The 12,767-nt window shown below is 41.1% G+C and overlaps 1 protein-coding gene across 8 annotated transcripts in view; it reads right to left on the bottom strand.

The window, feature by feature from the left end:
* Positions 1–12,767, bottom strand: part of TRIM2 (tripartite motif containing 2) — a 78,399-nt gene that overhangs the window by 55,669 nt on the left and 9,963 nt on the right. The window contains exon 1 of one of the 8 annotated variants that reach the window (XM_031614306.2): positions 7,188–7,276. The exons of 4 other annotated variants lie outside the window; for them this stretch is intronic. The gene's annotated coding sequence lies outside the window, so the exon portion shown is untranslated. Of the gene's footprint in view, positions 1–5,644; positions 5,747–7,187; positions 7,277–12,767 lie in introns of those variants that run through there. 3 more of the 8 variants (XM_031614303.2, XM_090138395.1, XM_090138401.1) reach the window with 3 other exon arrangements.

Genomic DNA, 12,767 nt, shown 5'->3' with positions numbered 1-12,767 from the left:
ACAAGATAAGTGGTGAATACCAGACAGCTTATTTAGAAAGAGAAATAAGAAGGGTTCCTTTTTCTAAAAAACATACCACGCTTGAATATTTCCCGGCTCAGTCTTCCTCCAAACCTTGCCTGGAGACATCCATTCTTACACATACAGAGGGCTACTATATGCCTAACTTACCCTGCTTTTCTGCCTTCATGTACAAGGAGAAAAAGGGAGGTATGTTGAGATTCCTGCACTGAGGAACTTGAAATTCTAAGTGAGAAGAAACAGCCTCCCTTTTCTCCAGCAGCAAACACTGGAATGTAGTGGAAAGACTGAGGACAGGAGGAGACCGCTTTAGGGAGCAGAAGGCTTTGGAGGAGCTTTTAAGGGCTGTGAGGTGAGCAGAATAAGCATTTTAACTGGCATGGAGTGAAGAGATGCAGGAGGAGAGGATCTGGGATGCCTGGGGAAAAATGAAGCTCTTTGGTGGGAAGAGTTGTGGCAAAAGCTGCAGAGGTTGATGTAGAGGGGCATGGGCTATAGAAAGCATGGATCTAGATGCTCTGTACTAGAATGAGCTGGAAACTGGGGCAAACAGTGAGGAGCTTTAGGCTAGGAGACACTAAAATCTAGAGTGCAAGCCCGGCAGGGGGGCGCAGGGCTTTGAAGCAGGTGTAAATAAAAGGAATCTCAGCTGAGGGTATTCTAAGTGAGGTATTTCAGTATTTACTTGAGCATGTATTTGAGAATGTTTCCCCTGATCTTCCTACCCACACAAGCAAGTCTTCTTACTCTTACTGCCAGAGCCACAGTAATTCTGGCTCACATATTCCAATCTGCATATGGGAGTATAAAATCATTACATTTTTTATAGATATTGAAACCAAGAAAATGTTTTGGTGTAGCTCTGGATCCCAAAATGTATATGAGAATCAAGCATAGACTTCAAAGAGACTAAGAGAGGCTATCAGGAAGAAATGATGAGGAAAGTGGAAGAAAAGAGGAAAATCTCTTTAGACACTGAGTCTCAAGAATGCAATGTCTGAAAACTGTCGTGTGCTGAAAGTTCAGATACTACAATGCTGGAGTTAACACTAACCATATCAAATAGCTGTCAACTTACTTCTACACGTTCAAAAACTAATTGAAAAGAAGGTCAAAGGTACTGCTCAGGTATTAACATTCCAATTAGAAGCAGAAATTAAACCACACACATAAAAATACATTGTGATTCTCACAGTCTGTTTTCAGCTCTGTCTGCTACTGCCATTATGGAATCATAGAATTAGCAGGAGTTTTGCCAGAGTAAGACCTGCAGAATTCCATGCCGTGATATGGCGATAATATCTGAATTAGAGTAGATTAGGGCATTATACTATACCTTAGGGAGCATTAGGTAAATTGTCCACTGAAGACACTGTGCAGGGAGAAGGAGGTCAGGAAGAAAGCAAGCCCTAGTAGGAACTGATCAGGGAAACTGCAGTGCCAGCCTTGAAGCTTAATGGGTACTATGTGTCTCAGTTTCTCATGCTATGAAAACCAGCAATAAGAGGGAAAGGCTAACAACAGCCATGACAAGTTTTTAGACAGCAGCAATCAGGACAGAACACAGCATGCTGCCCACTCAATTAAGTCTTTTTATTCTACAAGCTCAAATTGCTGCTTTCTTAAACCTCTGACCCAACTACACAGGCAAAAAGGAAGGAAACTGAATTATTTAAAAGCTCCTTTGTGGATGAAGGAATAGTGGCATCTATATTACTTTCTGCCTACTGGAGCATATCCTGGGACACAGTCAGTTTTCTAGGTCTGAGAGAGGCGAGCTAAAGAGAGGAATCTGGGCGGGCCATCTGGTGACTGTGATTCATTTTATACCACTTCTGTACATACCCTAAAAGATGTTGGTTAGCTAGACTGTGCCTTTCCCACACTATCAAAACAATGCACAATGCAGACAGCTCCATCCTGTAAACCAGTGATTCCAGTAAGGAGAAAGCACAGAGCTTGCCTGTGGAGGTCAAGGGATCATCTTCCCAGCATGAGAACACAGCAGAGCCAGTAAAAGTATCTGTATATTGCTGATGCCTGTTTCCTTCAGCACTCTCTGACAGCTTAAAGGCCTGGTACACAGAACAGGAGGGAGAGAAGTCAAAGAGACCAGTGGAGCCTGTTAAACACATTTAAAGCAGCATAGGCCTGAAAGCAGCTTAGTCACTGTAATTCCCTCTGCCACACGCAAGGAAAGTAGGCAGCAGTCCCTTTTCTTTCTACCTTGACCCGTGTTTCCTTGTAGCAACTTCCTGGTTGAAAAAACTTCTGCTCTTCCTTTGAGGTGAATTTTGAGGCAGGTTATAGGTTCAGAATTGTTCTCTTTCCTAAATGCAGTACTTTATTTGAGTAATGCCACCAAAAACAAACAAACAAAAACTTCGACAGCAGGAGACCCTCTGCTTTTGATGTTTAAGAGAGATCTGACTACAACAATCTTTTCTATTTTTCTTATTTTAAACACAAAAGGCTGCGTGCCTGCCATAGTTTTCATTTTATATGACCAAGTAGCATGATGCTCTTTAGCGGCAACAGCATTCCTTACCTAGAAATGGATCTAATACCTAGGAAAACAGATTGAAAAAAAAAAAAATACAATTAAAGATGTTAAAAGCTTTCACAGGTGTAGATGCAGGTTGAGAATATTCATGGAATCATAGAATTATTTGGGTTGGAAGGGACCTTTTTAAGATTAAAGTTCCAACCCCCATGGTTATAGGCAAGGACACCTCCCACTAGCTCACAGCCTCATCCATCCTGGCCTTGAATGCTTCCAGGAAGGAGGCATCCACAACTTCCCTAGGCAATCTGTTCCAGTGTCTCACCACCCTTGCAGGCAAGAATTTCTTCCTAATATCTAGTCTAAACGTACCCTCTTTCAGTTTAAAGCCATTTCCCCTCATCACATTACTACATGCCCTTGTAAAAAGTCCCTGCCCAGCTTTCCTGTAAGCCCCCTTCAGGTACTGGAAGGCCACTGTAAGGTGTCCCCAAAATCTTCTCTTCTCCAGGTCGATGAGCACCTGTTCTCTCAGTCTGTCCTCGTAGGGGAGGTACTCCAGCCCTCTGATCATCTTCATGGCCCTCCTCTGGACCCTCTCCAACATCTCTGTCTCTCCTTGTGCTGGGGGCCCCTGAACTTGAAGCACTACTCCAGGTGGGGTCTCATGAGAGCAGAGTAGAGGGGCAGAATCACTTCCTTCAACCTGCTGGTCACACTTTGCTTGATGCAGCCCAGGATACAGTTGGCCTTCTGGGCAGCAAGTGCACACTGCCAGCTCATGGTGAGTCTTTCATCAATCCACTCCCCCAAACCCTTCTGTTCCTCAGGGCTGCTAATATCCTTCATGTTAGCAAGGAGAATATTAGTGAGAGGGTTTAGATTTAAGAGAGAGGACAATCTATCCATAGAAGCTGAGGAGGGACTGTTTGCAGTGCCTCTATCCCAGTGGATACAGATACCTGAGTACAGATGCTGAGGGATTTTACATGGAAATCTACCCATACCTGGCAGAAAGCTGCCACTGCTTCTTTCAGGCACTTAGATATTTTTTCTTTTACCTGACAGTTCTCATTTTTGGTCAGACCCAAACAGCTGATGTCTCTCTCTTATTGTAACATTAACTGTTAAATGTCAAGCATATAGGATGCATCAATAGAGTACACATCAACAAGATGAATCCCTCAAAGCCTCCTGTTTTCACTACGAATTTGAATGCTCAGTGTCATAAATTACAACTCAAAAGTCGTATTAATCTAGGGAGCTGCTCTTTCCCAAGAGATCCATCAGTTTCAGGAGCTCAGCTGACGTTGTCAAGGGCAAAGAAGGAGAAAACTAGGCTACTGTATTCAACTTCATGGGCTTCGTAACCTGGTAACGATAAGTATATTAGTAAGAGGTCAGGGTCTTGGTCACCCCTAGATTAATAGCCTCCATCAACTGCTGTATTACTGAATGACAGCAGCTATATTGTAAATATGACTGTGTCTACTACTGCATTCAGGCCGTCTGCAGACACAGTGCAAAACCCCAAAACATGAGCATCAGGGCAGAGAAAAATGCACAGCTTTCAGGGAACCTTCCTTTTGGCCCATTCACATATGGCAATGTGGGCAAACTAGAAAGGTATGGAAGGCATCATACCTCTCCTGTTTTTTTGTTTGTTTGTTTGTTATAATCCAAGGCTAACTGGAATCTGATTGAAATTTAGATTAGTTCTGTTACTTTAAAAATAGGCATTGTAAACACACATACAGGGACAGCTCATTTTTTTTTCTAGGTATCTTGAACTCAAAGCCTGAACAGAACAGATCTTAGCACCTCTAGTTCAGGAGGGAGCTGAAGAAATAGACCACAATAACAATTCAGCATTGCTAGAATGCTCCTCAAGAAAAGAGACAATATTGAATTGCTGTTGTTGTGCCATATGGGGCAATTCCAGCCGTGCCAGAAAAGGGAAGCAGTACCAACAATACTGTTACAGCTTGTCTGTTTGATGCTTTCCACTGAGTATCAAGCTCAAAGCAGTTTAGATAAGCAGCCAAAGTGTAAGATATTTTTCTTAGTCAATCTGAACCTCAGGAGGTACCCAGAGACATCCCTAGAAACTGCTATTAGCACTATCCAGTAGGATTTTATAAAATAAATGAAAGGAAGAAAAATAAATAATGTAGTCCAGCAGCATTAGACTGCTGAGTGATGATACTTACTATGCTCTATTGTCATAGCAAAGTCACTTAATCTGTCATATTTCTATTTTCTTCATTTATAAATGGAGATTTAAAGATGAGCTCTGCAGCTAACACATTAAATTTAGACTGATCAAAGCTTTAGGGGCAGAGAATGTCTGAGATTCTGCATGGTGCTCAGCTCTGATAGAGACATGATGATTTTCTTTGGCAGGTGGAAAGGATGAGAGAGGAAGTCTGAAAAGTCCATCAGTATTTGATATGCAGGATTAAGTTGAAGCATACTATCCAGATTACTATAGGTAAAATTTTGAACATCAAAAATGACACTAAAGGCAAAAGTCAAGCTCATTCCATCTCTGCAGTCTTTTGTTCTATAGAGCTGTGAACTTCTCATAATAGCAGTCAGTAAAGTAGACTGAAATCTCTGAACAGGACTTGGCTTTTTCTACAGCTAGGCATACCTTAGAATACAACAGCACCTATCAGCATTATGGACAATGTTCATTTTACTGTATCTCATATCTAGCCATTTCATGCAATGTCATTTATGACCTTGCAAAAACTGCTACTATTCGAGACATAGCTGGATGATTAAGTATTGGAAACGCCACTAAAAAGGAGAATAAGATGCTAAAGAACTAAAATCTTGCACACACACACACATATATATATACACACACGCACATATATATATAAAACTGTCAAGTTTAAATGGGTTGTGTTCCTTATTGACTTTTCCCCTCTTGCCTCTCAGGAAGGTCTCTGTTGAGACTGAAATGTAGCCATGACACTGCATACAAAGCAGTAACTCTTACTTCAGACAGGAGAAAATACTTTAATAGCTGCCTCTCTGTATGACAGTACCTATCTGCCTTGCTAAAACATCTGTCCTATGAGAAAAGCCTCGGCGAGTCATAAGGCTACTTACTGCAGTTCCACAGAGTCCAGGCAGGAGCAGCATTCAGCCAGTCCCATTACGGCCATGAGGCCGCTGTGTTGAAGGGCGGCCTTGCACAAACACAAACGGCTTGTCAGCGCAAGCCAAAGAGGCGGGCCTGCCCTGCTGGCCACGATTCGAGCCAATGATTAGCTTCTTCACCCTCTGGGCGTTCAAGATACTGTGTTTCATTCTTAAGCAGAGGAACAAAAGGGGCTGCTACGAAGCACTAGTGCTTGACAACTTGCTGTCGGGTAGTAAAATGCTTAAGGCAGAAGGACAAAGAATTTCAGGAAAAACACGTATTTGCTGTGTATTTATACTACTGCCTTTAGATAATCCACAAACATCCCCCATGCATTGTTTCTTTTAGGTCAATCAAACAAACAAACCTTGTTTGTTTGTCCAGCCCACATTCACGATAGAGAAGTTTAACTTGAGAAGTCTCTGATTTTTCCTCTTTCCATCCTTTTTATATTCCTAACACACTTAGTTTGCTGATGCCGTCATTTCTCAGTTGTCTGTCACAAGTCTTACTCTGACACTCTCTCTGGACCTCACCTCCCTTACTGATACCCACTGATGCTTCTTTTCCTCTCCGCCTTACCTGCTTGGTCTTTCAGTCCTGTTCTCCCCAGAGGGCACAGTCACAACCTGAGCACATTAGCACGAGATTTTGTGGAACAGTTAAGCTGATTTAACAACTTACTGTCTCCTCTCTCTTTGTGCTCCCACTGTCATTTCAAGGAAGGTAACAGCACAGAAGCAAAATTTTCTGTGTCAGTTTGATGAACTTAACAAAGAGACAGAAGAGCTATTGCATGAGATGACCACTCTGAAACTTAAGCTCCATTCAGATCAGCCATTTATGAACCCACCTGTCTCTCCAAGCTCCTATCTCCTTTGTTGCTTGAATTGAATTGTTCCTGTTTAACTGAATACTCTGCTTACAGCTGCTGATCTCATTTCATCCCTGCCCTGTCCTACTTTCTTATGCCTCTAATTTGGCTGTGAGTCCTGTCTGCTACTAAAATCGGTCTCATCAACTCTCTTGTAATAGCTTCCTGGATTAATATCGTTCTTTGTACTTCAGCCTTGGTCTCTTTGAGCAATTTTCCTGCTGTGGAAATAATTAAAATCCTTCTTAAATACCATGTCAATTCCTTGGCTTTCACTGTTTTCTCCCTGACCCTTCTGATTAATTCTTCTCTTGCACTCCCAAAGGCATGCTACTATCTGTTATTTTTTTATCCAGCTTTTACTATTTACCTGTGCAGGCTCCCATTTCACTTTTATAGTAACAATTTCTAAATGTGCAATTCTATTTTTCAGCTTTCTGCTTCTATTTGGTCCTTACTATATGTTCAAGACATATTGTAATAAATGCTTTAACAGCTGCTAATTTTGATTTCCTTTTCAGGGAGCAAATTAAGTCGGGCTGCTACATTAATTACCGTCTTTATAGTCATTTCCCTCCCCCTGTAATTTAGTCTAGGATCTGAACCCTTGCAAAAGCAGATGCTGAAGTTCACACCTTGTTTGGATGGGCAGGCATATCGCAGCTCCCAGGCTCCTGCTGACAGCCTGTGCATGAGTTCTGGCACATATTACCGTGTCACAATGTGCTTGGGTCACAGCTGCAAGTTTTTCTTCACAGTGAGGCCTGTTCCTCAATGATAGTTGAGATTCTAGTGCACTTGCATGGCTCCATCAGCTATCATACAAACATATAACCTGCAACACCTATACTTTTATCCAGATCCACTGCTTCGTTAACCCTAAGCTATCCACATTGATAGTATTATTTTATTAGAGCTCTTTTCTGCTAACATTTTTAGTACGTAGATCTCTGCCCAGATCCACCGTGTGATCACAGTGATTACTTTAGTCACTTTGATTACTGGGATGTGATCTTGTTCCCAATGCATCTGCATTGTTGTCCCTAGAAAATTCAGCATGAGGTCATCTTTTGTTTCATATCCCATCCACATTACCTACAACCCCATGAAAACAAAGCTTTCTCATCCAGTGCTTCAAGGCCTTTTCAGAGTTTCTCCTTTCTTACTGACCCACTCCTACTGCTCCCCTTATCACAAGGCCTGCCTTTTCAGCCTTCTTCCTTCCTACAAAGCTCCCTTTTTTCACCTTTTCTTCTATGCACAGAACACCCTGCTTGGTCAAATCAACGTATCTTTCTTTTCTACAATCCACAGCTCACAAAACATAGAAATAATGTATCAGAATGAATGTCAGGAGCAAAAATGTTTTACATGTCACTTCAGAAAGATGTTCTATCAGTGCATGTAAATTATATGTGCTAGAAATTTTCAATCAATCATATGCCATATTTTACATATCTTTTGCTGCTTGATTGTAAATGGAGAGAATGGGTACCAAAAGGCCTTGATGGAGATAGATCAAGTGCTCAAACAGAGTACCCGAAATTGTAAAAAGACTGCTATGAAAAGGCTGTTGGTAGATGTTTGTAGACAAGAGAAAGAAAGCTAGCTATAGCATCTCTGATTCCCATGGCAAGCATTTAAGATGCTAATTCAGTGTAGCCACAAATAAAGAAACAAAAGAGACAACAAGAGTGAGCTGATTTAGTGAACTTTGTTGAAAAGGCACATTTAAACAAAGTCACTCTGGGTGTAACTCCCGTCACTCCACTCATTTAATTATGCTAAGAATGAAACTGCTTCTTTGTCCTTATACGACACAGGAAAATTGTTACCAGCACTGCCAAGGGAGCAAGCCCAAGTGCCAGCTATGATTGAGGCTTTTGGAGGCAACCAAGCCCATTTAACAGCTTGCTTTTACCAAAGGGTTAATCCTGCCTCTTTCCCCACCACAATTCCCAACTGTCCCCTCCCTCACATTCTTCTCCAGGAGTAGTGTGACAGCTCACAGAGACAATTCTACTTGCTGGATATATTTTTCAAACGGATTAGTGATCTGACTCATCTCTGCCATGTCAAATAGCGCAGGATCCAGCAGATGAAAGAAATCATCCTGTAGCTGGAAGCAGGAGAGGTAAAGAGCTGGAGATGGAATCTCCACTTTCTTTTTCTACTAGCAGAAACCTGGCTATCATCCCCATAAACGTTTTGGGGTGGGACCTGAAACTACGAGCTGCAAAATCACAGCACTCTTGAACACAAGATCCCAAAGCTCTTGAGAACATCTGCTTGTTCTCCAGTGAGCACTAAAATCTTTTAACAAAATGTTTTCAAATAGAAGTTCTATTTTAATTAAATGCAAGTTTCTGAAAGCATACAAAAAAAAAATTGATTTTGTAGGAAAAAAAATAGAAGAAAGATTCCGATGGGCAAAAATAGGAAAATATGTAAGTTTTCTGCATCTGAGAGCAAAGCATTTGAATTATGAATCATCAGAACTGAACTTTGCCCACACCTTATGTCACAGTGTACACAGAGTAACATTCTGATTTTGTCACCTTCTCTCCTGCTATCTTTGCATCTGGCTTCTACTGTGTATACTTTGCTCAGTAAAACTATTTTATTTCACTTTCCCTGGTCTCACCCTCCGTCCTTTCTTCTCCAAACATCGTCCCAGCTGGACATCATTTTACCTGCCCCTCTTGCCCTTTGTGAAACGGGAAACTTCAGCTCCCCCGAGGCTCAGGCTGGCCAGTTTGCATGCCTTCTCTTGAAGCAGATTTCTCAAGTTTACCCAGCAGTAGCCACAGACACTACAGAATGGAGTGGAGCGAGAAGATTTTTTGTAATGTTTTACTGGCCTGGTTTCAATCATAAAGTGGGTCAACAAGCTATTCCCAGAAAGCACACAAGCTCAAGAAACAGAATACTTTAGATACTGACAAAAGAGAAACTCTGTATGCGAATTGTTCCATTTTTTTCTTGTATAAAAAGGAAAAGAAATTGTAGAAATGGCAAGGAGAAGAGAATGCGTGCAAATGCAGCACACTAACACACAAGGCTGCAATCAATTGGGAACTTGGGTTTAGTCCCAGCTCAGATCACATGCATTTTGAACTTTGAGCTCTTGGACCATTTTCTAATTAGAGAGCAAGGGACAAACTGCAGAGCTATTTAACCCTTTTGTGGTGCCTCATGCACACAAATACCTCACTGCACAGGCAAATACCAGAAAAGATGCTCTGGATTTGTCCAGCCCCCGGAGGTCACATCTCACTACAGGAAATATCCCTGTGCTCCAAATGGTTTGGTGAAACAACTGCTGTCAGCACCTCTCTCTTCATGGCTCTCTACCCAGAAAGATCAGACTTGCAACTACTCTCCTTCCTACACCACTGAAGTCTTGCTGGGATGTCCCCTATTCTGCCAGCTCCCCATTCAGAGTCCGTATATCTTCAAGGCTTGTCATGCATCCTCCACACTCATCAGTAATGCCACACCAAGGATCAAATTAGAGATAACCATCCAGAACTTAATAGTGGAAACAATGGTGCATTGCACACAGAGACTTGCTTATCTCTACTACAGCAGCAAAAATGCAGCATACTACTGTAAAATTATGTTAAAAAAAAATAATACTATAGCAGTAGAAGCAGTGTGGAGAGAAATAAGGTAAAATAGTTGAATTACAACAGCTGCCAGATAATTTCTATCCTATTTGACTATCACTGGTATTATAGCTAGGTGTGGACTAGGGATGTAACTTTTATACCCCTATGTAAAGTGGCAATATTATGTCTTACCTATGTCATGGAACTACTTTGTGGATACATTTACAGTGCTTTGAAACTCTCATTGAAGGTGTTTTGGACATATGAACTGTTATTGTTTCCAATATTGATTTAGGAAAGTCATCTTTGCAAAAATGATAAACATAGGCAATTACGTTAGCAAGATTTTATTTCCAAAAGGAGTTGGCTGGAAAATAGAACACTTTCAGTGAGGACTTTGATTGACTGGAGTGCCAACTAAATACTGTTGGACAACGTCAAGGTGCAGAGAAAGCAAAAGGTAGGAAAAGCCAGGATTTTTTTTTCTCCATCCAGTTCAATTGATGTAGTTTTTCTGTAAGTTTTGTTTCTACTTTCCTGACACATTTCAGGTCATTCATTCCAAACATAACACAAATATACAAAAAAAAAAAAAGGAGAGGTGCATCCAAAAATACGTGCACTGGGGATAATGATTAACTTTGGGGTCATAGAGCACAGTAAATATGCAGGCTTACGCTCCCTCTTATGCAAGTTTTCAGTGAGTTCAAGAGGTGGTTCACAGAGCTTGGAGAAGGCATTTTGAACACAAACTACTCTTAGTGTGGGCCTTTTATTTGTCATTCAGATGTGTTCTATCCTACTTGCAGGGTATGGTCCTCAGTTTCCCATCTCAGCTGATAGTCTGCTAATCAGAGTTTTTTAGCCTCAAGGCATATCAAGACTGCATTGTGAGTAGTAGCAAGAAATACCAAAACTAGCTCTAAAATAGCTGTCTGCTATTGATGACACAATACATGCAAAGTAAATTAGCCTGTGCTGGAGACCATGCTGCCCTAAATGAACCTCTCCTATACCCCAGGTGGCTATGAGCTCCTTTGAGCTGTGCTGTACTACAATACAGTCATTTCTCTGTTAAATTCTATGAATAAATCTAGACACAACATGATACATCTACTTCTAGTGGGATTTTTCAAAGGCTGCTGAAACAACCCTCAGCTATGATTAGCTTTAGAGTTCACAAATAAACTCCATAAGGACAAATGCTTTGCCTTTGGATCAGACCTACATTCGGAGTGTCAGGTACTTCCAAAAGGAGCCACTGACACCAGCAGCACACATCCACCCTAATTTAAAATGACACAAGAAAATTCATCTCCAATGAGTGCTTTTGCAGATAACATATTTCAACCAGTATCTTTGGAACAGAAAAAGCGATATAAAAAAATATGCCATCTCCCTTACTAGATATGGCCTTCATAATGTGAACTTTTTCCTCATGCTTTTCTGGGTAGAGATGTCCCTGCTTACGTAGGGAAACTCAGGGAAAATATTGAGAAGCACTCTTTGTGAAGACTTTGCTGGTAAACAACAAATAGATATGAAAAACAAGAAGACTCCTTTCAAGAAAGCAGTGTCTCCCTATTCATCGTGAACTTAGCCATAAATATCCCATTCACTTGTTTGGCACAAGACCAAACCTTTGCAAACAAAACCAAAGGATGCTCAGACAAAAGGAGATATTTGCCCATCATAGGAAAAATGCTCAGTTAGCAATACAGTAATCTTGTTTCAAGGAAAGAACTTTAATATGTGCCTTCCTTTCAAGCATTTCAGAACTCCTGCTGATTTCACTCTCACATCAGTGAGGTCAGTCAGGGATTTAGCCAGGAACTAAAAGGAATTAACTCCCCTCACACACGCACACACATACACACACACGCTCTGAGTAATGACCAGAGTGTTCTGCACTTCACAGTGCAGATGTGACATGTCCCCCTCATCCCTTCCCACTCTCAGCATAAATCAGCAGTTTGTCTCTCCTTGAATGAATGACACCCATCTGTTTTATGCAAGCTGTCAAGGTGCTGAATGGTGAGTGAGATACCAAGAAAATGTGACACCCAGTTTACATCTGCATTGCTTTTCTACCCAGCAAGCCTAGAGAAAGTGTTAGTTACTTAGCATGTGGAAACACTTAAATAATTAAATATTTGAAATGGAACTGCAGAGGCACAAAAAAAGTCAGAATAATCCATATGAATGAACAAATACTTTTAAAGATCACTTTAAAAGGTAGTGTTTTACACTTACAGAAGACTGCAAGCAGACACAAAACCATCCTCACATAAATGGACAGTAAGAGGAAATTTTTGATAACTTCCAGGTGTTTTCAAGTCAGATTCCTTGTGACCACCTTGTTCCTTATAAAAACAGAGCCATACTAGTTTGCAAGCAGACCTCTGTTATAGGGGTTTGAACAGCAGGAATGGGGAAGAGCTTAATATCAGAAGACATTATACACTTCAGTCAGGCAGGAGAATTCAATTAAAACATAAAAATCCCTGATCCAAGTTGCAGATGGCTAAAGCTGTCATGCAGTCATGACCAAACTGCCCCCATGTCTGGATTTAATTATACTGTATAATTATATAGCAGCCTAAT

The sequence above is a fragment of the Phasianus colchicus genome, chromosome 4 (genome assembly GCF_987193195.1).
Source record: "Phasianus colchicus chromosome 4, bPhaCol1.hap1.1, whole genome shotgun sequence".
Lineage (NCBI taxonomy): Eukaryota > Metazoa > Chordata > Aves > Galliformes > Phasianidae > Phasianus > Phasianus colchicus.
Note: the sequence above shows the minus strand (reverse complement) of the source record. Positions and strands in the feature narration are given on the sequence as shown.